General features: G+C 38.3%; 1 long non-coding RNA gene across 1 annotated transcript; it reads right to left on the reverse strand.

The window, feature by feature from the left end:
* Positions 1-4: 4 nt before the first annotated feature.
* On the reverse strand, positions 5-24040 carry LOC141378046 (uncharacterized). The gene is made up of 4 exons (XR_012391484.1): positions 23924-24040; positions 4175-4484; positions 4029-4067; positions 5-2601 (listed from the first exon to the last, which is right to left on the reverse strand). It is a non-coding gene; the product is annotated as an uncharacterized lncRNA (long non-coding RNA).
* Positions 24041-24088: the final 48 nt, after the last annotated feature.

A 24088-nucleotide genomic window follows, 5' to 3' on the forward strand; every position in this document is an offset into this window, starting at 1 on the left:
GTTTGCTTTATCACTTATATTGGATGTAGGAAACACAAAATCTCATTACCAGATCTTAATTAAAAGGATTAATTCACCCAAAAATGAAAATTCTGTTATTAATTACTCACCCTTGTGTGATTTGATTTCCCTTGAAACCTTCAGTCATCTTCTGACCACAAATTAAGATATTTTTTATTAAATCTGAGAGCTCTCTCATCCTCCATAGACAGCATAGACTCCTTCAAAGTCCAGAAAAGGAAACAAAAACTTTGTCAGAGAATTCCATGTGACTTGCAACACTGTAATCACATAAAGCTTCAACTTTGTGTACCAAAAAAAGCAAATATATAGACTTTGGCTATACCTTCTCCTCATCAGGTCAGGGTGCATGTTTATCACAGACATTTTGATGTATTGCCAATATAGACTCAGCAGTGCAACACTCGAGTATCATATTGCTCATAGTAAACGTATGCTTTGATCTGACAGGGGACACATAGGCTTACAAAGTTGTTTTTACAGTTTATTGGCACACACAATTGGAGCTTTGTATGATTACAGCTGAGCCACTAAAGTCATGTGACTGTTGAAGTGTACAAAGATCTCATATTTCATCTAAAATAGCTTAACTTGTGTTCAGACGATGAACAAATGTCTCAGTTTATGAGACTGAGGTCAGCATTATTCAATTTATCATTCACCAATCAGACGATTCCTAAGCCACTATAAATACCCTTAAGTTCCATATAAAGCTGCGGTCACACTGGACTTTTCCTCCCAAAGACTTCCATTCATACACACACACGAATGCATCAGACTGGAAATGCAGGGTCATGCGTCAAGTTTCACAGGTTGCTGCGGTGCAAAGTTCAAGCTTGGTGAACTCTGACCTGCGAAATCGCATCACTTGACTGCTTGAGACCAATGTCTTGATTTTTTAATTATTTAATTAGAACAGTAAGATCTGACTTTGCTTAGACAAAAGTCTTGTCACTTAACAGAAATTATGTACAGTACAGAATATAAAGTCATGGTGCAGTGGAAAAAGAATGAATATTGTGTATGACTCCCATGAGCTTGGAGGACTGCATCCATACATCTCTGCAATGACTCAAATAACTTATTAATAAAGTCATCTGGGATGGCAAAGACAGCATTCTTGCAGGACTCCCAGAGTTCATCAAGATTCTTTGGATTCATCTTCAATGCCTCCTCCTTCATATTACCCAAGATATGCTCAACAATGTTCATCTCTAGTGACTGGGCTGGCCAATCCTGGAGCATCTTGACCTTCTTTGCTTTCAGGAACTTTGATGTGGGGACTGAAGTATGAGGAGTTCTATCCTGCTGAAGAATTTGCCCTCTCCTGTGGTTTGTAATGTAATGGGCAGCACAAATGTCTTGATACCTCAGGCTGTTGATGTTGCCATCCACTCTGCAGATCTCTTGCATGCCCCCATACTGAATGTAACCCCAAACCATGATTTTTCCTTCACCAAACTTGATTGATTTCTAGGAGAATCTTGGGTCCACGTGGGTTCCAAAAGGTCTTCTGCAGTACTTGTGATGATTGGGGTGCAGGATGAACTGGAAAAAAATCTACCTTTTGACACTTTTCCAAATGATCAACTAGAAGTCAAGTTATTATCTGTTGCTCTTACAACTGGGATCGACAACAAGACTTACGTCAGGCAGTGTATTGTGTTTTGATGCAGAACTGTGAAGAGTTTATCTTCAGATTTACAACAACAAACAGAATTAGGATAATTTTCAATTAATAATATTCAGGAGAAACCCCCAGACATGAATTCCCCATTTTTTGCAGTGATAATGTGGAAATGCAGTCTTGAATGACCAACACCTTGGGAGGATATGAGTGTACATGAGCAGGGAAGTTTTTTTTCTTTACAGCTTTACAGCAGCCAATCTCAGATCCCTGGAAAACTGCTCAAATCCACAGGGAGAGCTATAGAGAAAAAAAGTTTCAGCGGCTGACAGAAATGGTTAAGCTCTTTTCCTGCGCCACTGATTTCTGCAGAAACACTTCACGGTATCAGGTCTTTTCAATTTCAAGACAAAAGGTGAAATGTTAGAGGATGTGAGGTGTGAAAATATCTTTGAAACACAGTGAACAGCTGGCCATAATTCATCCCAGGATATTCTCTCTCGCTCAGGCTCTTTGTTTTGATTAGGCAATCAGGAGAGGTAAATAATGAGCGCATGCAAATTAAAGCTTTTACAATGCCAGAATGAATTGTGTGGCTTTCATGGAAGACGTGTGGTCGTCTTTACACAGATACAGCACCTCCTGGGGGAAAAAAAACATACTAACTACAAAGCGGCTCCCACATTCTCGGGGCTAGGACCATAAATCTCTTCCCTCTGGCTTTCTTCCAGTTTTCCAGTTCATGACTGCAGGTATTGCCATTTGGAGACGTTTTAATGCAGGTTCCTCTGATGTTGCACATCATCCAGAATATGCATATCATCAACAACATCAATTGTTTTGACATGATTTGCCATGGGACTGCTGTAACACAAGTGTGTCTCATTCCCTGATGCTGACTCGCTTCATTCAGCTCTCATGGCCATGAATCCTTCCATTCAAATCCTGGATCTCTGTGAATGAGGTCAAAACAATGAATCAGTTGAATTACAGTAATTCAAATAGCCCCATGTATAAAAGCTTGAAATATTTCATGAAATATACATCAAATAAAAAAACTGTCTAATATATGTTTTAATTATGCATATTTTGTTGTATATGTATGCAGGGCCGGAGTGGGACTCCTTTTCAGCCCTGAAGTTTTAAGCATAAGACCGGCCTACCTTAGTTCACGATTAAAATAACATCATTTCCAATTCCGTTTCTAACAACACTACCACGTCTTTTTCAAGGAAACAGCTGCTTTAGACCTTCAAATGTTTTTCTTAAATATGAGGAGATTAAAGGGTAGGTAAATCTCCAACACTATTTTTTAAAACATCACAATGTCCTTTCCTGCAATATCTGAATATATATATATATATATATATATATATATATATATATATATATATATATATATATATATATTCTGTGCAAAACTCTTTATAGATATCCAGTGCTTTGTAACAGTGGTCACACAAAAAATAGAAAATGTACAACTACATAAGTAACCCAAACAGTATTATATGTCTTAACACTAAAAATGAAAAAAGAAATTTTACTCAGATGTGCTTTGAACTTGGGTCAGTATAACGCAAACGACTGGACCACAATGGCACTGTTATGCTGGTGCTTTGAAATAAAAAACAAGTATTGCACTGTTATCTGCAAAACTCTTAACCACAGTATTACTTTCTTCTTTGGCCTAAGTCCCGTATGGTTACGGGGTTGGCTCTTTGGAACTAGTCCTTCATTTATACTTGTCCATATGATAACGACTTTTTTTACACATTCCGGCCGGCCTGTCACCCTCATACACTACGGACAATTTAGCCTACCCAATTCCCCTGCAGCATGTCTTTGGACTGTGGGTGAAAGCGAAGTACCCAGAGGAAACCCACGCAAACGCAGGGGGAACATGCAAACTCCTCACAGAAATGCCAACTGAGCCGAGGTTCGAACCAGCGACCTTGTTGCTGTGAGGGGACAGCACTACTCACTGCGCCACTGCTTCGCCCCGACAGTATTACTTTCTATTGATGGCTAAATCTTTTTCTCCCCTTTTTAGATTTCTGATCAAGTTATGTCAGATTAATTGAATCATCTGATTTTCATTGAGCAGGTGTAATATTCATTAATATTAACTATTCAAATTCTTATTTTCACTAAGGTGCCGCTGTTTGGGGTCAAATGATAGTTACATCATCATTAACCTGCGGGCTGCCTTTTGCTCACAGGGCTGCGAGAAAATAAATAAAAAGAGGACATCTGCAGCAAAATAATGAATAAAAAGAGTGAGGCTATGGTCAAATAAATAAATAAATGAAAAAGTGCGACTGCTGAGCGTGCAAGCAGCTAGGGACACCGGCCCTCGCGGCCAAAAAACAGACTGGCTCACCTGGAATTCTCCCGTTCCTCCCAATTAGCCAATCCGGGCCTGTATGTGTGTCAAATTATAAGTTTCATATAATCAGTTTCATATATTCTGAAGTATTTAAAGGGTTACTTCACCCAAAAATAAAAAGAATGTTATTAATTACTCACGCTGCCCTCCGTTTGTCACAAGGAGAAACCGGAACCAAAAATGTAAGTATAATATTTTATTATGTAGGATGGCGGGGTTAAACGGAACTCAATGTAGATGCTTTGCATGAATGAAATGGATGACCAGATGGATCCGAGTAACCAGAGGAGTTATTGCAGTGAAGCCAGGATTTTCAGATCGACAACAACCAGAGCAGGGACCAGGAGAAACCATGCATGTGGAGAGTGCAGTCCTTCTTAATAGCAACGAGACCGGACACGGAGTGATGCTGCGGTCACACTAGAATTTGCAAAATTCTGTTGTATGGCACTGCGAAAAGGGGCGGGATTAAACAAGATGATTAGACATTAAAAAAAGCGATTGATTGGTCCATGTTTTAAATTTCTGTTCAGAGAGGTCATGTTTTGATCTTTGATTGGTCTCATTTAATCATGTGATGCAATTTCGCAGGTCAGAGTTCACCAAGCTTGAACTATCCAACACTGCAAAACTTGTGGCATGAGCTTGCGTTTCCATCCTGAAGCATTCACATGCGTATGAATGGAAGTCTATGGGGAGAAAAGTGCAGTGTGACTGCTGCTTGCGGGTCAGTGAGGGTATTTATGGTGCAGGAGTGATGAACAGGAATGACGTGCAGGTGTGTGCCTGATTAGAATTCAGGTGATCGTGAAGAAGACTCTGGCCTGGCGGTGACACTGTTCATCTTGGGAGCACAAATTAAGATGTTTTAGATCAGGGGTGTCCAAACTCAGTCCTGGAGGGCCGATGTCCTGCAAAGTTTGCTTCCTACCCCAATCAGACACAACTGGGCTAGCTAATCAAGCTCTTACTGGGCTTTCTATAATCATTCCTGCGGGTGTGTTGAAGCAAATCGGGGCTAAAATCTACAGGACACCGCCCCTCCAAATTTTTGAAATCTGACAGTAAACATGTACATATGACAGCATATGTGCAGTTGCCTTGAACCGAGCCAAAGCTCGCTTTCCCCCCCCATCTCCCCCGACGGCCCGCATTCACATTACATTCGGGCTTGGGCACGCTTACATCATCGATGATGTGCTGTTCAGTAACTTGCTCAGCACAGTGGAGATTTCTTAAGTTATATCATTTAAGTTGTTTGATATGCAGTGACACACAGTCAAATATTTCGCCGAACAGATCAGACACTTTTAACACTCATAAACAATAATAAACTACTCATGCTGCAGGAATTAGGAGGTTTGCTGAAGGTGCAGCTGTCGTGCAGTGAGAGGTGAGCGTCTTTATTAATCTACAACAGTTTGTGTTCATTGAACAGTAACAATTATTAATAAACGCATATAAAACAGTTCCGTAAAAGTCACGTCTCGTCCTCAGTTTCAGGCTTAGGTGCCCTTTGCACTCACACTGTAAGCATACCGCACCAAAGCCCAAGTGAACCGAGCTCTGGCACACCTCTTCCAACCGGGCCTGGGCCAGCCAAGTGAACCATGCCTGAGCCCGACTCAGATCACTCACACTTCTCAAACAATCCGTGAAATGGGCCTGGGCACTGTTCGGATAGCACACTGCATGTAACTGTAATTACAGTATATGAAGCTCAAAGAATAAATTTTTAGGGCAAAAACTGTGAATATGACTAGATTCGCCTATATGTTCTCTCCTGCGTCAAGTCGTCAGGGTGTTTGTTAGCTATGGGCAGTATGGAGTATTGAGATTAGAGTCAGTATTACAACATTATATTACCAGTAATAAAACTATTTTTGGCACACACAAAACTGTTCATATGCTTCATATAATTACAGCTTAACCACTAAAGTCACTGTTTTGACAATGTTTTTGTTGTTTTGAAGACTATAGAAAGTCTCTGGGTATTTGAATCACATGAGAGAGCGCAATTAATAACTTATTTTTTCTTTTTAGGGAACTGACCATTTATATAAGGTATAAAACCTTAAATTAGATATTTTAAGAAGAACACTAAATAAGGATAGAGAACATTTAGATCAATACCCTCCGTTTACACAAGAGGAAGCTTGGGTAGGTCTTGAGAACTCACCTGCTATTGGAGTAGGTAGAAGTGGTAGTAGTCTGGGTTGAAAGGGGGTTTTGTCGGAAAAAAACCCCAATGATAACTAAGTTAATAAAAGCAGACTATTTACATGCATTTGAATGAATCTGATTGGTTGTTTAGTGATTGTTGATATGAGAACAGCTGTGGTCAATCATAAGCACGTGATCCTTTCAAAATTTGTATAAAAATTTACATAGCATGTCAAGTGACTGAAAGCCTCCAACAACAGGTAGTCCAGCTGAAGGCCAAAAGGACGACAAATCTGTGATTTCTCAAAAATTGCATCTTTCCAATGTCACTACTCAACCAAGTCCCGTCAAAAGGTTGGTTCAGGGCAATGTAGGTGACTGGTAATGTGCTGTTGCCACAGATGTGCATTTATTTTTAAAGAATTAAATTGCCTTGAGTCAGTTATTCCACAGTTACCACACTATATTTGTTCAAAAGTTTAGATGTTGTACAATGCACTGCCTGACAAAAGTTTGTCATTGATCCCAGTAATAAGAGCAACAAATAATAAGTTGACTTTTAGTTGATGATTTGGAAAAGTGTCAGAAGGTTGGTTTTTCCAACAATTAACGTTAAGCTGCATCCCAGTCATGACAGATACAGCAGAAGACCTATTTGAACCCGCATGGACCCAAGATTCTCACAGAAATCAGTCAAGCTTGATGAAGGAAAATCATGATTTGGGGTTACGTTCAGTGTGGTGGCTTGCGAGAGATCTGCAGAGTGGATGGCAACATCAACAGCCTGAGCTATCAAGACATTTGTGCTGCACATTACATTACAAACCACAAGAGAGGGCAAATTCTTCAGCAGGGTAGCGCTCCTTTACATACACACACACATAAAAGTTCCTGAAAGCAAGGAAGGTCAAGGTGCTCCGGGATTGGCCAGCCCAGTTACCAGACAAAAACATTATTGAGCATGTCTGGGGTAAGATGAAGGATGAAGCATTGAGGATGAATCCAAAGAATCTTGGACTCTGAAAGTCCTGCAAGAATGTTTTTTTTTTTTTTTAAAGCCATCCTAGATGACTTTATTAATTAGTTATCGGAGTCATTGCAGAGATGTATGATTGAAATCCTCTAAGCTCATGGGAGTCATACACAATATTCATTCTTTTTTCACAGCATCATGACTTTATACTCTATACTGTATATTATTTCTGTTAAGTGACAAGATTTTTGTCTTAGCAAAGTTAGACCTTACTGTCCTATTTAATCATTAAAAATCAAGGCATGATCATATTTTATTTTGGTAAAATAAGTGTAATCTAGAGGCTTTTCCCTTTCATAAAAGCCACTTCTGATACCAAATGATCTACTTGAGGTCAGGTTATTATTTGTTGTTTCTAAAGCTTGGACAGGCAACAAAACTTTAGTCAGGTAGTGTATTTCAAGACATTTGTCAAGTTTTTGTCCTCCAACAGCTCCTCTGTGGACTAGTATATACTTATACCTTTTTTAAAAGATGTGTCTAAATGAGTGCACATATTCGAGGCAGACTAGAGGTTACCTAAGGACTCTTAAGAGATGAGTATGTTTTAAGAACAGCACCTACAGGCCAGTGCAACAAAAGATCGGTGTTACTTAGCAGTTGGATAGGATGGGTTTTATATGTATCAAGGTTAAAGATTTTTTTTCCTCTAAATGGGCTTTTTTATCACACTTCTGCAGCTTCTGATCAATTAAACCTGGCCTCTGAGTCTCTACACACTTGATCGAGCAAGTCCATTCTTCATTAATCCAGTAATACTCAGTATAATGGATGAGAATTAGTTGGAGACATACTTAGCATCAGGCCATTAATGTTGCTGGCGTATTGCCCATGTGAAGTAAATGGGCAATACAGTAATCCAAAAAGACACGGCAGTGAATAGGAAAACAGGTCTACGCGTTTCAAAAGAACATCTCTGACAGGACACTCTGTGCATCAGCTGCGAAGTACTCTGAATGCTCTCTGTTTTAATAAAATAAGAAATAAAAAAATCCCATTGATTAGAGAGACAAAAGAGCTACTGGTGGAGAAAATGTGGGTCCACACGTGCTGACCGAAGTGCAAGGGTTGACAGGTCTGTGGTCACACAGTTCATGCACAGCAGAATTGGGACATTAATTAGTGCCTCTGGACTTTCCCAAAAGGGGCACAGACGCCAGTGTGCTGGTCTCAGTGCATGCTTTAATTGTGTTCTGTGCATATTTCTGTGTTTTTCTATTTCTACAGCTCCTGTCCTCTCTGCCCCTGATTTTGAAAAACCTTTTAAATTGCAATTTGCTCCCCTCTCTCTCCCTCTCTTTCTCTCTCTCTCTCTCTCTCTCTCTCTCTCTCTCTTTCTCTCTCACACACACACACACACACACTCTCTCTTTCTCTCTCATTGTCACAGGCTGCTAATTGTGACCCGGCTGATTCTCATCACGGGTGACATGGTGGCTCAGTGGTTAGCACTGTCACCTCACAACAAGAAGGTCGCTGGTTTGAGTCCTTGCTGGGTCAGTTGGCATTTCTGTGTGGAGTTTGCATTTACCCCGTGTTTGCGTGGGTTTCCTCAGGGTTGATGAATGAATGATTCTCATCACCAATAAGTACTGAGTGAACCAAAGAAGTATAAAACAACTCAATCTCTCTTTTAGTTGACATTTTTGTTGTTACCCGGGGATGCCCAAAGTAGGGCCTGCTGGCCAAAGTTGGCCCATTGTAACCTTTAATTTGGCCCGCCGCCCCACCTGAGAAGATATTGAGAATGAAGTTTGCTGCAAATGCCTTCAACAGAGATCATCATTTCTAATTTAACATAACCTTTTGTTTGTTTGTTTGTTTGTTTAATTGTTGAGCTGCAAAAAAAAGTCATCTGAAATGAAATGTTTCAATTAAATGTTGTGCGTGAATCAGATTTATATATAGAGGATAGAGGACAATACACAAGACATCGATGAGCAGTTTAAGGGAGGTTCAGCTTGACTTGCGTATTTAGCATTGAACAACATTGTGTTACAAATGTGTTTATGTTTTTATTGTAAATTACTATGGCAGCTTAATGAAACAGTTTGGTATATTTACCTTCGGCCCACCCCCTCAATCAAGCTTGGTTTTTTGCCCTTCATAAGAAAAAGTTTGGGCACCCCTGCCCTAGACAAACAGGGAACCTCATAATGATCAAATGTGCCAGTCACCTTCCAAAGGGGATATATTATGCCCATATTAATCTTGAGTACCAGTAGTAGAACCATTACCAACTAGTACTGCATCTGTTTTTTCATTTAAAAAAGTCTTTAGGTTTTTTAATACCTTTAGGTCAATGTTACAGCCTTCCAATTCTCCCCGCAAAAAGACAAACACCTGGGGCCTTATGTATCAACGCTGCGTACGCACAAAAACTTTGCGTATGCCAGGTTTCACGCTCAGAATCGTTCACGTTTGGATTTACTAATGATGAACTGAACGTGGGAATGTGCGCAGCTCCAAGCCAGCTTTATGGCTGGCGTACGCACATTTTTTGTGCGTGTCTGTTTTATTTCCATTGGCGACTCCTAGAGGCAGTTGTGTTAAATTCCTCTCTACAAAGTGTCTGAGCCTTGCAATGGCAGCTGTATGAGACGAGTTTATGTAGCAGGTATATTTCCATACCATACAGTTGACCAGCTAAACATTAAAGCACAACTTGCAGCGATCGCCAGTTTTCCCAATGTAGTCTGAGCTATCTACTGCACGCACATTGCTATAAAGACACTGAAGATGAATTTGCATGCGTGAATCAGAAACATTTTCATTCAATAAATGTGCAAATAAAATATGATGCAAAAACTTATTAATAATTCCTACTTGTATTTCTCGTGATAAATAGTGGGCAAAATCTGATATGTAGCGGGGGAAAAAACAAGAAAGAGTTCATCAGACGCTGGATCCAAACCGAGTTCATGCTCGAACGTGTCAAAACATGTTGTCATGCGTTTTACGAGCTGCGCCACTGAAACTGTTGAAGGTGCTGCAACATTTTACACCTATAAATCACACTATTTCTTTTTTAATTCACTCAGTGATGTTCAGACCCAACTGTGTTAACCGCATCAGCTAAACTCTCCCACTCTATTTTTCTCTTTTGTTGTTAATTCCGGACACAAACTTGCAAATAACACCACATTTCTCCGGTCTACCTCCGAAAGGAGCACCCTCAATTCACATTCTGTTCAAAGTTTCTCTTTTTGCTTGCTTTTGCCATTGCTTTTTCGTTGGGTTTTGCCAAAGTAGAGTCATTAGCATATTCAAACGGGGGAGGAGGCAGGGAGGGGTTTTGTGCTCGTGCATGTTGCGCTCAGTTTCACGTTCATTCGGATGCATACATCTGAATTTTTTTCTGCGTACACACATTTACAGCTTTGTGCGTACGCAATGTTTTAGTATGATTCCCACGCAAGTCTTTGTACATGAGGCCCCTGGAGATGTGCAGTAGGTGGATCTACTGAGTCAACAGTGCGCAATCATGACAGCTTCCGCTTAGCAACTGACTATGTCCTGTGATATCACTGTAAATAAAACAGGGAAACAACTTTGTAGCGGTAACACTTTGACGAATACAATCACATTTGTGTGATCAGCCTTGGCAGGTTCCTGGACCAAACAATCATTCCTTTCTTTTTCCTTTGGCTTTGTCCCTGATTTATCAGGGGTCACCACAGTGGAATGAACTACCAACTTCTCTGGCATATGTTTTACACAAGATTCCCTTCCAGCTACCCAGAGAAAACCCAGAGGAACACAGGGAGAACATGCAAACTGCATACAGAAATGCCACGTGGCCCAGCAGGGACTCAAATCAACAACCTTCTTGCTGTAAGGTGAAAGCACTAACCACTGAGTTAACCACCACGCCTACCTGCAAACAATCACACTGGTGTGATTGGAACATTCTGTACATCATTGATCAATGGCTAAATTTAAATCTGTCCTTCTGCATGGCATAGGTTTCATTCATCCATGAAAAAAACATTGCAGAACATTTTTAAATGCAAACAATGATGCCTTGAGCACCCTGGGACCGTTTCAAGCTCAAAACGGTGAACAATGCTTTGCTACGGTTTCCAAGTTTAAGGAAATGTTCTTTGGAAAGAGTGTGCAACAGGGTTTGAGAATAGTTTTTTTTGGTTGTGGGTGTGTCAAAACTGTCAGTCTGATCAGCAGCAGCATGTATATAAACCAGTAATAATGAGCCAGTGGGTCCAACCAAAGTCTGTTCTACTGTTCTGAATGATCAGACTGTAAGATTGAACATATGTATGCCATATTTTTACAGATTTCATAAGGCTCTAAAAATCCTTTAAAAAAATAGCCGTCCTGCATGTTCACTGGTCAATAGGTTAAATAACAATGGGATTTGAAACAGGTGATGTCAACAGGTGATTGTAATTATAATTTGGTACAAAAGCAGCATCCAAGAGATTGGTGCTAGATTGGATATGGTTGCAGCCGGAAGTTTTTTTTTATAATAATTTTTTCTCCTTTAATTGGATAGGACAGTAGAGAGTAGACAGGAAAGTGTGGGGAACAGAGAGAGGGGAAAGATTGAACTCTGGTCACCAAAAAAAACATTTTTTTAATTTTATTAACGCGTATTCAATCTAGACTTTACCCATTCAAGAAAGGTCTAGTTCTTTAAATGGCTTAGTGGCCATAAAACAAAAAGGAGAAGAAGGTTTAGTCCTTTAGGAGCAAAGAAAGGCAAAGAATTGCCAGTTTGCCAACAAATACGCAAGAAAATTATTGAAATGTATAAAACCAATGTTCCTCAAAAAAAGATAAGAAGACATTTGGATAATTCAATAGTGCATTACATAATAAAAAGATATTTAAGGAATATGGAGGAATTTAAGTGCATATAGGACAAGGACACGAGCCTAAGCTGAAATACCATGATCTCCAATCTTTCATGTGGCACTGCATCAAGAATCATCATTCATATAGGTAGTGTCACCATATGGGCTCAGGACTACTTTGGCAAACTATTTCAGATAAAACTGTACACTCTCAGAAATAAAGGTACGCAAGCTGTCACTGGAGTGGTACCTTTTAAAAAGGTACACATTTGTACTTAAAAGGACCAAATTGGTACCTCAAAGGTACATATTAGTACCTAAAAATTTTAAGAGCAACACTTTTGTAGGTACTAATAGGTACCCTTGAGGTATTAATATGGACCTTTTAGGTACAAATTTGTACCCTATAAAAAGGTACCTGCCCAGATACCTCACATACCTTTATTTCTGAGAGTTTACTGTGCCATAAAGAAAGCCCTATGTTAACAATGTCCAGAAGCGCCATTGACTTCTCTAGGCTTGGAGGCATCAGTATTTCACACATTTTTGAGGAGAAATGGACACAGTGTACGTTTCAAAAAAAGAAAAGGTTTATCCAGACTGTTACCAACAACAAGTCCAAAAACCAGTGTCTGTCGTGGTATGGGATTGTGTCAGTGCCCTTGCCAAAGGTACTTCTGTAATGGCACCATTAATGCTGAAAAGTACATAGAGATTTTGGAGCACAATCTGCAGCCTTCTTTTGCAGGGATGCACATGCACACTTCAACAAGACAACGCAGAACCCCATTCCAAACACATTACAAAGTCCTGGCTGCAGAGGAAGAGGATGCAGATACTTGACTGGCCTGTCTGCAGTCCCGACCTGTCTCCAGTAGAGAATGTGTGGCACATTTTGAAGTGCAAAATGAGACAACAAAGACCCGATATTGTTGCCCACCTTAGGACTTGTTTAGAAAAGGAATGGGACAAAGATACATCTGAAACACTTCATCACTTGGTGTCTTCATTCCCTAAATTATTTTAAGTGTTGTAAAAAGGAATGGCGACATTACAAAATGGTAAATGCTTTACTGTTACAACTTTTTTGGAAATGTGTTACAAGAACCAAAATTGCAATTCGTGTTTATTTAAAAAAAAAAAAAAATCATGAGAAACGCATTAAACAAAGTGCTGTTGTATTGACTACAATAAAATACAAGTCAAAATAAAATTATAAATCTTTTATCTGAATTTTCTATACTGTCCCAATCTTTTCTGATTTGGCGTTGTATTTTGACATGTAGGGCATGTGTTTTCTCTGATTGTACAGCTAGCTGATTTGTGAAATTGGTTCATTCACATGGATCCACATAAATGTGTCCCTTAAAATGCAAGTGACTAACTGTAAACTGCCCCATATGTATATTTTATGTGTTGAATCTAATGTAGAGTACTCAGCTGATGTCTTACAGGATTGTTTGAGCAATATAACTTGCTCATACATGACAAAATGTTATGTCTCTTGCTACAACTTGTTGCATACACAAAACTGCATTTAAAATGCAATTAAATGCAAATAATGCTGCCTGCTGCTCTTCTCACCATTTCATCTGTTTTGATTTTTACATGCCACATTCTCCCCCTTGTTAATATACCAGGCAGATGAATATGCATGCAGCTTGAGGCACAATTAGCATAATGAGATGCTACTGAATCATGAGCTGCAATGTAATTACAATTAGTCGAAATTACTGAAGAGCTCTTTAATCAAATTTTCACTGCTAAGAATACAATTACTGATTTCACCAGACTCTATTCCTGCACTGTATGAATTCCAGTTAGACAGCTCTACAGTTGCAACAATATCATTTATCGACTATTTTAGCAAGCTCTGTAATTAATTTAGAGAGTTCTGCAAGTGCATTCCTACATACTTTATTTCACTGCATGTACACTAATAGTGTACTTAACAAAGAAAGTCTACTGGTTGTATATGGTAACTACATAGGTTAAAGTTATGGGTAGGTTATGGATTGTGTTTAACTTTGACAACACTTTATTTATGTCCTTGTTACATGTACCATGTATTTACCTTAGTAATTACAACACTATACGCATAATTGCATAACTAACCCTACAAAATAACCCACACTCTAAACTTAACCGCATGGCAAATACACATAGCAAATAAATAGTAAATATATTAGTCGGTAGATAAATGAGTTATTACACAGTGTAAGGACAACTTAAAATAAAATGTAATACAAGCCTTTTTACTCAGTTTATGTACTATGATAAATACATTTGGTCTGGAACAGAACTGTACAAGAAAGTGCAGACACTGGTTTGGAGAGCTTGATATTTGTTTGATAATAACTAACATAAAGGAATTGTAACAGAGCTCAGCAATTCAATTGAAATCAAAGAAGAGGTAGTATGACTAGTCAAATTTAAAGTCAAACTATAAACTGCTACTATAGGGATTGAGTCAAAGAGATTGTTCCAAAGAGAGTACATTTTAAATTGTTTAACACTGGGTCAACACTATTTTAAGTTGATTAACATTGGGTTAACATTATCTTGAATTGGTTAAAACTGGGTTAACACTACTTTGAATTGGTTAACACTGGGTTAACATCTTGAATTGGTTAACACTATTATGGATTGGTTAACACTGGGTTAACATCTTGAATTGGTTAACACTATTATGGATTGGTTAACACTGGGTTAACATTATCTTGAATTGGGTAACACCATTTTAAAGTGGTTAACACTGGGTTAACACTATTTTAAATTGTTTAACACTGGCTCAACACTATTTTAAGTTAATTAACACTGGGTTTCCGTTATCTTGAATTGGTTAACACTGGGTTAACACTACTTTGAATTGGTTAACACTGGGTTAACATTATCATGAATTGGGTAACACCATTTTAAAGTGGTTAACACTGGGTTAACACTATTTTGAATTGATTACCACTGGGTTACACTGTTAACACTATTTTGAATTTGGTTAACACTGGATTAACATTGACTTGAATTGGTTAACACTTTTTAAAATTTTCAACACTGGGTTAACACTATTTTTAATTGGTTAACTCTGTGTTAACACTATTCACATGGACTGTTTTGACAATGTTTTTTGGTGCCTTTCTTGGCTATGAATGTCTCGGAACCCTTTGTGTCTATAGAACAAGAAAGAGCTCTTGGATTTCATACAAAATATTTTAATTTGTCTCTTGAAGATGGATGAAGATCTCAGGGGTTTGGATTGATTTGTGTGTGAGTAATTAATAATAGAATTTTCATTTTTGGATAAACTATCCCTTTTATAGCAGGGAGGGTCTGCTGTCCAGAAAACCTTATTAAATGTTCAATCTAACATTTGGCCTCAGTGGGACAGAAGCAATTTGAACATTCGGGAAGACCTGTGCTGTAAGATTGACGATGGAGACAATGTATTAATCAACAGTTGTGTCTCTGTGGTGTCATTCATACCTAAAGACTTGTCTTCTTAAAACACCCATTATCTACTAAACACTCATGAGGACCAACATTTGAACTATTTCTGTACTCGGTTTAGTCAAATGATCTCAACTTGTTTAATAAAACATTCTGACCTTTTGGCCTCACATTCCACTGACTCCACAGTGAGATGCATAAAAGTGAATTCGTTATCAGAAGTTTGCAAAACTGGGAAATAATATGCCTCTTTCAAGTTCCCATTGCTGCATATCAGCTTAGCTTAACAGGTAAAGGTTTAACATTAGGAAATAGTAAAACTCTTCAATTTAACCCTCAATAAAGGTCTGCTTCAAGCTCCATTAGAATTAGATTTTTTGTGATTATAATTGTAGAAACATTAAATTGGGAAGATGACTCTAATAATTTAAATTATAATAAATAAACTGTTTTTGGGATCTTCCATCTATCAAAGAATCCTAAAAAATAGTTGCATAAAAATATTTAAAAAACACCACATTGACAATAATAAATGTGCACCAAATTATATTATTAGAATGATCAGATCGAAAGATTATGACAAAAATCAAGAGTGAAGGAAAAATAAGGATTTTTTTTTTACATATTTAAATAGAAATATTTAAGAATTAATATTTCTTTACCTTAGAATAATAAGGTTCTATCTGACATTTTTGTCAAAATTGAGTTATTGACATATTATTAATAAATGACAACTTATTTTCATTATGGGATGTTTTTTTATAAGTTGTTTATTTTCAAGACTTTTTATTTAAAAACAAATGTTACGCACGTACTGTTTGCTTTATGAAATGCAAAAACTTTGAAGCTCAATATGTTAAAATCATTCAGAACGCAGATAGAACCTTATAATTCCAAGGTGACAATTTATACAGAAAACAATGTAAAAATTACAATATATAAAAATATGGGATTGATGGCAATTTTGCGATCTTTCTCCTGTCCTAAACTTTAGAAAATGCTAGTTTTTTAACCTTGTGTATTGTTTAAATTTACTACACTTTCATTATGTTTGTGGCTGTTTTTGCCCCTTTAACTTCCATTATAATGACATTTTCTGATTGCAAAGCCATGTCACTGTAATCATGCATTCTTGATTGTTGTTGGTTTTCCCTGTTGGGAAAAGGTAGAATGCATACTTTTTTCCTGCTGATCATCAGTTGGCAACATTAACCCATTAGATAAGCCAGTGCAAAAAATACTGTGGCTTTTTTATGGATTTCTATAAAGTCATACAGCTGATTATAGTATGAATGTGTAAATACACTTACAGTTGAAGTCAGAAGTATTAGCACCCCATTTTTTTTTTTTATATTTCCTATAGGATGTTTAACAGAGCAAGGAAATTTTCACAGTATGTCTGATAATATTTTTTCTTTTGGAGAAACTTTTATTTCAGCTAGAATAAAAGCAGTTTTAAATTTTTTTTAAAAAGCATTTTAAGGTCAAAATTATTAGCCCCTTTAAACTTTTTTTTTCGATATTCTACAGAACAAACCATCGTTATATAATAAATGGCCTAATTACCCTAACCCGCCTAGTTAACCCAATTAATCTAGTTAAGCCTTTAAATGTTACTTTAAGTTGTATAGAAGTGTCTTGAAAATGTCTAGACACAAAAATATTTATTGTAATTTATTGTAAAATCATCCCTGTTGGGGTCAAGTTTACCCAACAATGAAAACTTCAACATAGACTCATTCTGAAAACGTAGCCCTATATACATTTCTGGAGATTGCGAATTATCTAGCCAGAGCTACGTATGACTGCATTTCATCTTTAAAGGGTCATGACACCCCTCACTTTCGGTTCAAATCTACGTCAAAATTAAAAAAAAAAAAATGTACATTTGAATCATAGGTCTGAATGCAGACTCAGTTCAGCAGGTCTCTTGCCCTGTCTATTTTAACCATTAGCCCTATCGGTAATCTAGAGGATTTAGGCAAACACAGCAGCACGGCGATGTGTCTAAATGTGAACGAACTCCTGATAAAGTCAACGTCCACCAATCTCCAATTCTCATCCTGCTCTCCCGACAAAAATGCTTGCTGCACACAAACAGCTTTGCTGTATCGGCCCTGATCAGCCCTGACAGGATCGCTGGGAAAAACATGCAACAAACCCTGTGAATCTTGAAAACAAACACATACGACCCTTCATGAACAGCTAAATACTGTGTGCCGTGGGTGTGTGTCTCACAGCTTGGCACTGGCAGGTCTGCCTTGCCTTCGGAAAGCACGTGCAGTCATGAATAATTAAGAAGCAGGCTCTTCTCATAGGATAAGAAAAGTCCGCTATGAATAATAATGAGAAACTGACGCCTCATCTTTGCACTTGCAATTTTGCGCTACGTCACAGATTTTGATCCCGCCCCAAAAAGCCCCAAAAGCTCAAAATTATCCAGTTTTCTCCAACATTAAAGCTGACAGGTGCTAACATTGTCTTAACTGATGCTCAACACACACAAATCTGTTAAAATCTTTAAAAAGTATCCAAGGGTTTGGTGAACCTTTAAAACAAACAATACAGGGTGGTGACCGCTTGCCTCCGTATGGACGATAGTTCGACATGAGATGCAGGGCGGAGTTGAACATGACAATGAGGTTTTAGTCTTGCAAAGAACAGTTCCAGAAAGCATTTTAGACTAAAACTAAAGCTAAAAAACAAAATAGACAAGTAAATAACAAGGTGAGAATGCGGTAAAATCTGAAAACGTAATAAAAATTAGAGGGCTTTTCTTTTTCTGGATTGCTTTTAAAAAACTGCGGTTGGGTTTAGGGAAGAAGGTGGGTGGGTCAATCTGTCCTTTTTAAAACACTATTGGTTAGGTTTAGAGAAGGAGGTCAGTTGGTCTGTCAGTAAGTCAGTCAACAGCGGTTTCTGGTGGATTTATGCAAGAACAGCAAGCGGGAATGGCAATCGCGAGAGTAATTTGGGATCTCAAAAAGCATACACAGCAGCCTCTGGTGGATTCGTGAAAACAAAAACTGCAATAAAGAACTTAGCTCCTGGGATGTATTTTGCTCTCTTCAGAAATGTATATAGGGGTACGTAATCAGAATGAGCTTGAGTTGGAAAACTTCCACTTCTTTAATAACATTTGTAACGGAATTATCAACAAACAAAAAAAAAAGAAAGAAAGAAAAATAGACTCTATGTCTCAGTTTCGAGTACAGAATATTACACAGGCACTTCATTATTAAGCATACAATTTCTACAATTCTGCTTGTGAATTTCTACAGTGAAGTGCCTCCAGCTTTGCTTCTGTCAGCGCAGGAAGAAGGAGGTGCCCGTTCCGTCTTCTTTATCAGAAATAGCAACAGCTCTTGTCCAAGGTAAATTGGGTGTGCATGAACATAAACTTCCACAGGAGGTATTTTACTGTTGTTCTTAGCTTGCACATTGGTTTGGAATGGCGAAATCCTCTCATTATCACTACACAGAAACGCCTTTTGATTGTTGTGCCAGGAACAAGAGGAAAGTACATGCCAGACTACAGGATAAATCTATCAAATATGATTACATCATTAGGAGAGAGATAAAATAGAAACATGTTATTTGTTTACCTTTAACCTTTTGTTTAATATAAACTTTGCTACTATAGTCAACAGGTACATTTGAGCTTCATAGACATAACACTACCTTTAATGCCTTTATTTTGCAATATCAGCTGGATTAAATTAAGTGTTTTTATTGACCAACTTAAATTTCATTTAATACACTCATTAAAATGCCTTTGTTCTATTTATAAAAGCTGTGGAAATGCAAACTGTAAACCAGTGAAACACACATTGTTTTCATTAATATGATTTATACAACATTGTTTTCAACTAAAAGCTGTGTGTGTACCTTATTTTGGGACCAAATATTGCCACAAGTACAGCAATACCATTAAAATTGTGACCTTGTAAGGACTTTTTTTTTCTTGCTCCCTATGAGGCAAACAACTCGTAAATCACTCAGAATTAAGTACTTAAAACTTTTAAAGTGCAGATTGCTTTGTGGGAGGGTTGGGTTTAGGGGTAGGGGATAGAATAAACAATTTGTACAGTATAAAAATCATTACACTTATGGGAAATATCCAGAAAGATAGCTGTACATGTGTGCGTATGACTGTCTCTCTCACTTTTTCTTTGTGTGTGTCAACAATAGTGTTTTGGGGACCTGGAAATGCTAAATTTTGAAAACAATATCATTAATGTCTCTGTTTAGACCACAAAAAATCTGTTTTTGTTTAAACAGTGATGTTGTGTCTCTTGTATATTGCTTGTGCAGTAGGCATACACCTACCAACTGTATCTATGGGGTCGGGGTACAACCACATACCAGTTGACAATGGTATGTGAAAATAAGGGGTTTTCTTAATTATTAATAATAGTAATTATTATTATTATTATTAGCGACGCGGTGGTGCAGTGAGTAGCGATGTCGCCTCACAGCAAAAAGGTCGCTGGTTCGAGCCTCGGTTGGGTCAGTTGGTATATCTGTGTGGAGTTTGCATGTTCTCGTCATGTTTGCATGGGATTCCTCCGGGTGCTCCGGTTTCCCCCACAAGTCAAAAGACATGTGGTACAGGTGAATTTATGTAAGCTAAAATTGTCCATAGTGTATAAGTGTGAATGAGTGTGTATGGATGTTTCCCAGTGGTGGGTTGCAGCTGGAAGGGCATCTGCTGCGGAAAACATATGCTGGATAAGTTAACAGTTCATTCAGCTGTGGTGACCCCAGATTTAATAAAGGGACTAAGCCGAAAATAAAATGAATGAATGAATTATTATTATTACAATACGGTCGCCTCACAGCAAGAAAGTCGCTGGTTCAAGCCCAGGCTGGGTTAGTTAACATTTCTGTGTGGAGTTTGCATGTTCTCCCCGTGTTCTTGTGGGTTTCCTCTGGGGGCTCCAGTTTCCCCCACAGTCCAAAGACATGCGCTATAGGTGAATTGGGTAAACTAAATTGGCCGTAGTGTATGTGTATTAATGTGAGAGTGTTGGGTGTTTCCCGTTGTTGGGTTGCGGCTGGAAGGCCATCAGCTATGTAAAACACATTCTGGGTAAGTTGGTGGCTCATTCCGCTGTGCAGACCCCTAATTAATGAAGGGACTTTTCCCAAAATAAAATGAATGAATAAGTAATATTATTATTATTTGTATATGTCTGTTCAAGCACGCACCCAAAACCTCGTCCACTTTTTTACAATGCTTAAAATCATGTTTTTAGTCCTGGTAATCAGTTCATTGTGAGCTTACAGCTGTGTGTGAGTAATCAGATGGAATCAGGAACTGGTGTGTGTGAGATGCATGATAGTATTTGTAGTTTAGTTCAGTTATAGATGTGTAGTTCTCCATCGCTCTGCCCAGGCTAGCTCGCAGGCAATTGTGACACCAACATCCATTCTTATGTAGTGATGGGCAAAATGAGGCTTCATGAAACACTAAAACAGTCAAAGCAAATGTGTCGCAGCTTTAAAACCCATATCTACAGGGCCACCTCGTGGTCATTTTTATGTATTGCTCTGGAACAGCTTCAGCAAAGAAACAGTTAAGCAAATTGAGGTATTAAGGCTGAATTATACTTCTGAGTCAAGTGTATGTGTATGCTCCGGCGCCGCCTGTGCGCGGTTGCATATCTCCCACCATCGCTGACATGCATCTCTCAAAAAATTTAACTATGCGGCACAACGACACATAGTGCAAGCTCTGTAATTAGTCGGCTTGGTAGCGCTGACCAGTGTGGGCGGGGCCAAGAGCCACACCAACACGTTGCAAGTGTTTACAAGTGTCGAGTTCCGTGAAGGAGCTAGAGATGGAAAGTTTTGTTTTGTGTTTACCTTATGATCAAAGTTGTGGCACGTCTGCCGGTTTCCGCCTCTGAATGAGTGAGTTTGAGCTACTTGTACATTAAGGTAGCGTTTAGAAAAAACAAAACACCAGCTAAGATACTCGACACAGAGGAACATAAAAACCTCACTGCCAGCTAGCGTTTTGGAAGTGTTATTGCAGAGCAACACAAACCGCGCGCAGAAGTATAAATGCACAGCAACATGCAAGGCATGCGCCCTGGGTCACGCGATCACTCGACGGAGAAGTACTGTATAAACCAGGATTTGAACCCACGTAGTTGAGGCTTAAAGTGATTTCAAGTGAAGCGTTGAGAGTTCCAGACAAGCATACAGAGATCCAGCGGGATGCAACTATAGATGTTAGTTTTTAGGCTCTAAAGGCTTTTTTCTGTAACAAGTTTTGTTTTAACATTGTTCTGACATCCAAATGAACACTTATAAATATGTCTTGTTAAGGTCATAAAAATAAGCATTATACTACTTTGTACAAGTCGTGATTTGAACTCAAGCCATGTGCAGCACAGTTACTCTGTGCACATGCATGGTCCTCTAGGCTAAATGAGTTTTTTCCCAACCCTGTCAGCCAAATCCAGATTTGCAAGGTCTCGAAACACTTCTAAAATGATTGATGCTTTGAATCACTTTAGTCACGTGGCCTGGTGTTGCGAAACACTTTAGCTACATGACCTAGGTGTTTTGGATCATGCTTCGGTGCATTGTTTTAAAACACTGTGTGGAAACGTCAGTTTCACGTCGGCCATCCCTATTCTTATGCTTTTTAGATTGATTTACTGCAGGAGGTAAAAATGTAGTTTAAGACACAAAACATTAGGTAATGGAAAAGCCATGCTTTTATCGTGCATATGCACCTTCAGTAAATGTCTTTTTTATGTTCAAGTTTTTTTTATTTGCCCCTATGTTTCTGTTTTTGTGGCTTCTTTCAGTTTTGTTTCAGATTCCCACTTGTTAGTTGGCTTGTTTACTAATTATCTTCACCTGCTCCTCATTTATCTGCCTTTGTTTTTGTGCCTCTGCATTTTCAGGTGTTTGTTTGATTTCCATATTTCCTTCAGTTTCTTTTGACTGTTAAAAAAAAACTTTTGATAACACTTTATTTTGATGGTCCATTTAAGGATTAGACTGTCTGCTTAATATCTGCTGATACTGATTCTTCAACAGACATTTAACCGACTATAAGAAACTATGCAAGTACATGTCAACCCCAACCTAGTCTACTTATAATGTAATGAGAATTAGTTGGCATGTAGATGCAATGTAACTTATATTCAACAAACAGACCATCAAAATAAAGTGTGACAAAACTTTCATTGTTTTAACTCTGTCATCTTCATGAGCACACATGAAAACGTGTTCACAAGTGTAACACGTGCAACCCTGTTTGTCCATATTAAAATGTGGGTAGAGCTAAATTAATCAAAATGTTGTTGTTAAAAGGACAAAGTAAACAATCCGCTGGTATTATATAACATCAGAGCCATTATACGCAAGATTGAGCATTTCTCTGGCAGCCATATTAAGATCCCAAACGTTTTTGTTACGTAACATTTACTAAACTATTATTTGATCCATCTAGCTATCCAACTATTTTCTTTTGTTTGGAAAAATTTCTGCATGACCCCATCTCTCGTTTGCCACGCAAATGACAACGGACATGTTTCAAAGGCGAAGCAGCTATTCACATAACCAACTGCTACCTCCAATCCAGACTTGGCAGGAAGAACTAACAGGCATCTATTTTGGCTCGTGTCCTAATTGGTCTAAAAATACACGTATTGTCATCGATCAATTAATTTGTTAACACATACATTCTTTCTTTTCACAACTGTGTTTATGAAACAGTTTTACACATCAAAAGGATGGCATTTCAAGGGTGCATTGTTTCGTCCGAGAATAGAGGTTCGATTGTGAAGAAAGGAAGTCACGAGTTTGGGATTTCATCCCAGCCATCACGAAGTACAACACCATGTTGTTCAAGAACGTTTTTCGATTGTGTCACACACACACCTGCAAAAAGTCAGCCTGGATGTGAAAACAAATTAGCGAAATAATACCCTAAAGCTCAAGCAGGTGTGTTTAGATCTATATCCTGGTATAAAAAACAACCTGCTGTATTTTATACAGTGACGAACCAGACAAAGTGAGATGATAATTCCACTCTAAGGAATACTCAAGTCATTATCTTAATCAGACCACTGCACTCTTCCCAGAATTCCACTCTCTGCTGTTTTACTGCATATACACTTCTGTAAAGAATGTAAAGACGGCATGGACTGAAATTCAGATGCTATCTAGCAGAATGATGATTGAGGCCAGCATTATGCGCATGTTGAGTGATTGAAGGGAGAAAGCTGATTTTACTGTCTCATTGCATCAGTGAAAAGTTTTCCAGGGTCAAATTTTAAAAAGAGGCTCTGCACAGCTGCCAAAATGACAAGAAAAAAAAAAACACCAAATGTGACGGCAGAAGTGGATTTACTCAAAAAAGCTTCAATCTGTTGAACTCTTGGAGGGTGCAGGTGCAAGCTTCTGCTCACCTGAGGTCTGACACTGCCTAGAACTCCTCCAGTTCCTCTAAGAGACTCCCAGAGCTCTCTGGTTCCATTAAGAGTCCACAAACAACAGCACCGTTCATCATGATTCACTCGTTTCCTCTGAAAGTAAGATGAATGACCTTGTTTAATATGTTGTGTTTCAAGGGG

This window comes from Danio rerio, chromosome 2 (genome assembly GCF_049306965.1).
Source record: "Danio rerio strain Tuebingen ecotype United States chromosome 2, GRCz12tu, whole genome shotgun sequence".
Lineage (NCBI taxonomy): Eukaryota > Metazoa > Chordata > Actinopteri > Cypriniformes > Danionidae > Danio > Danio rerio.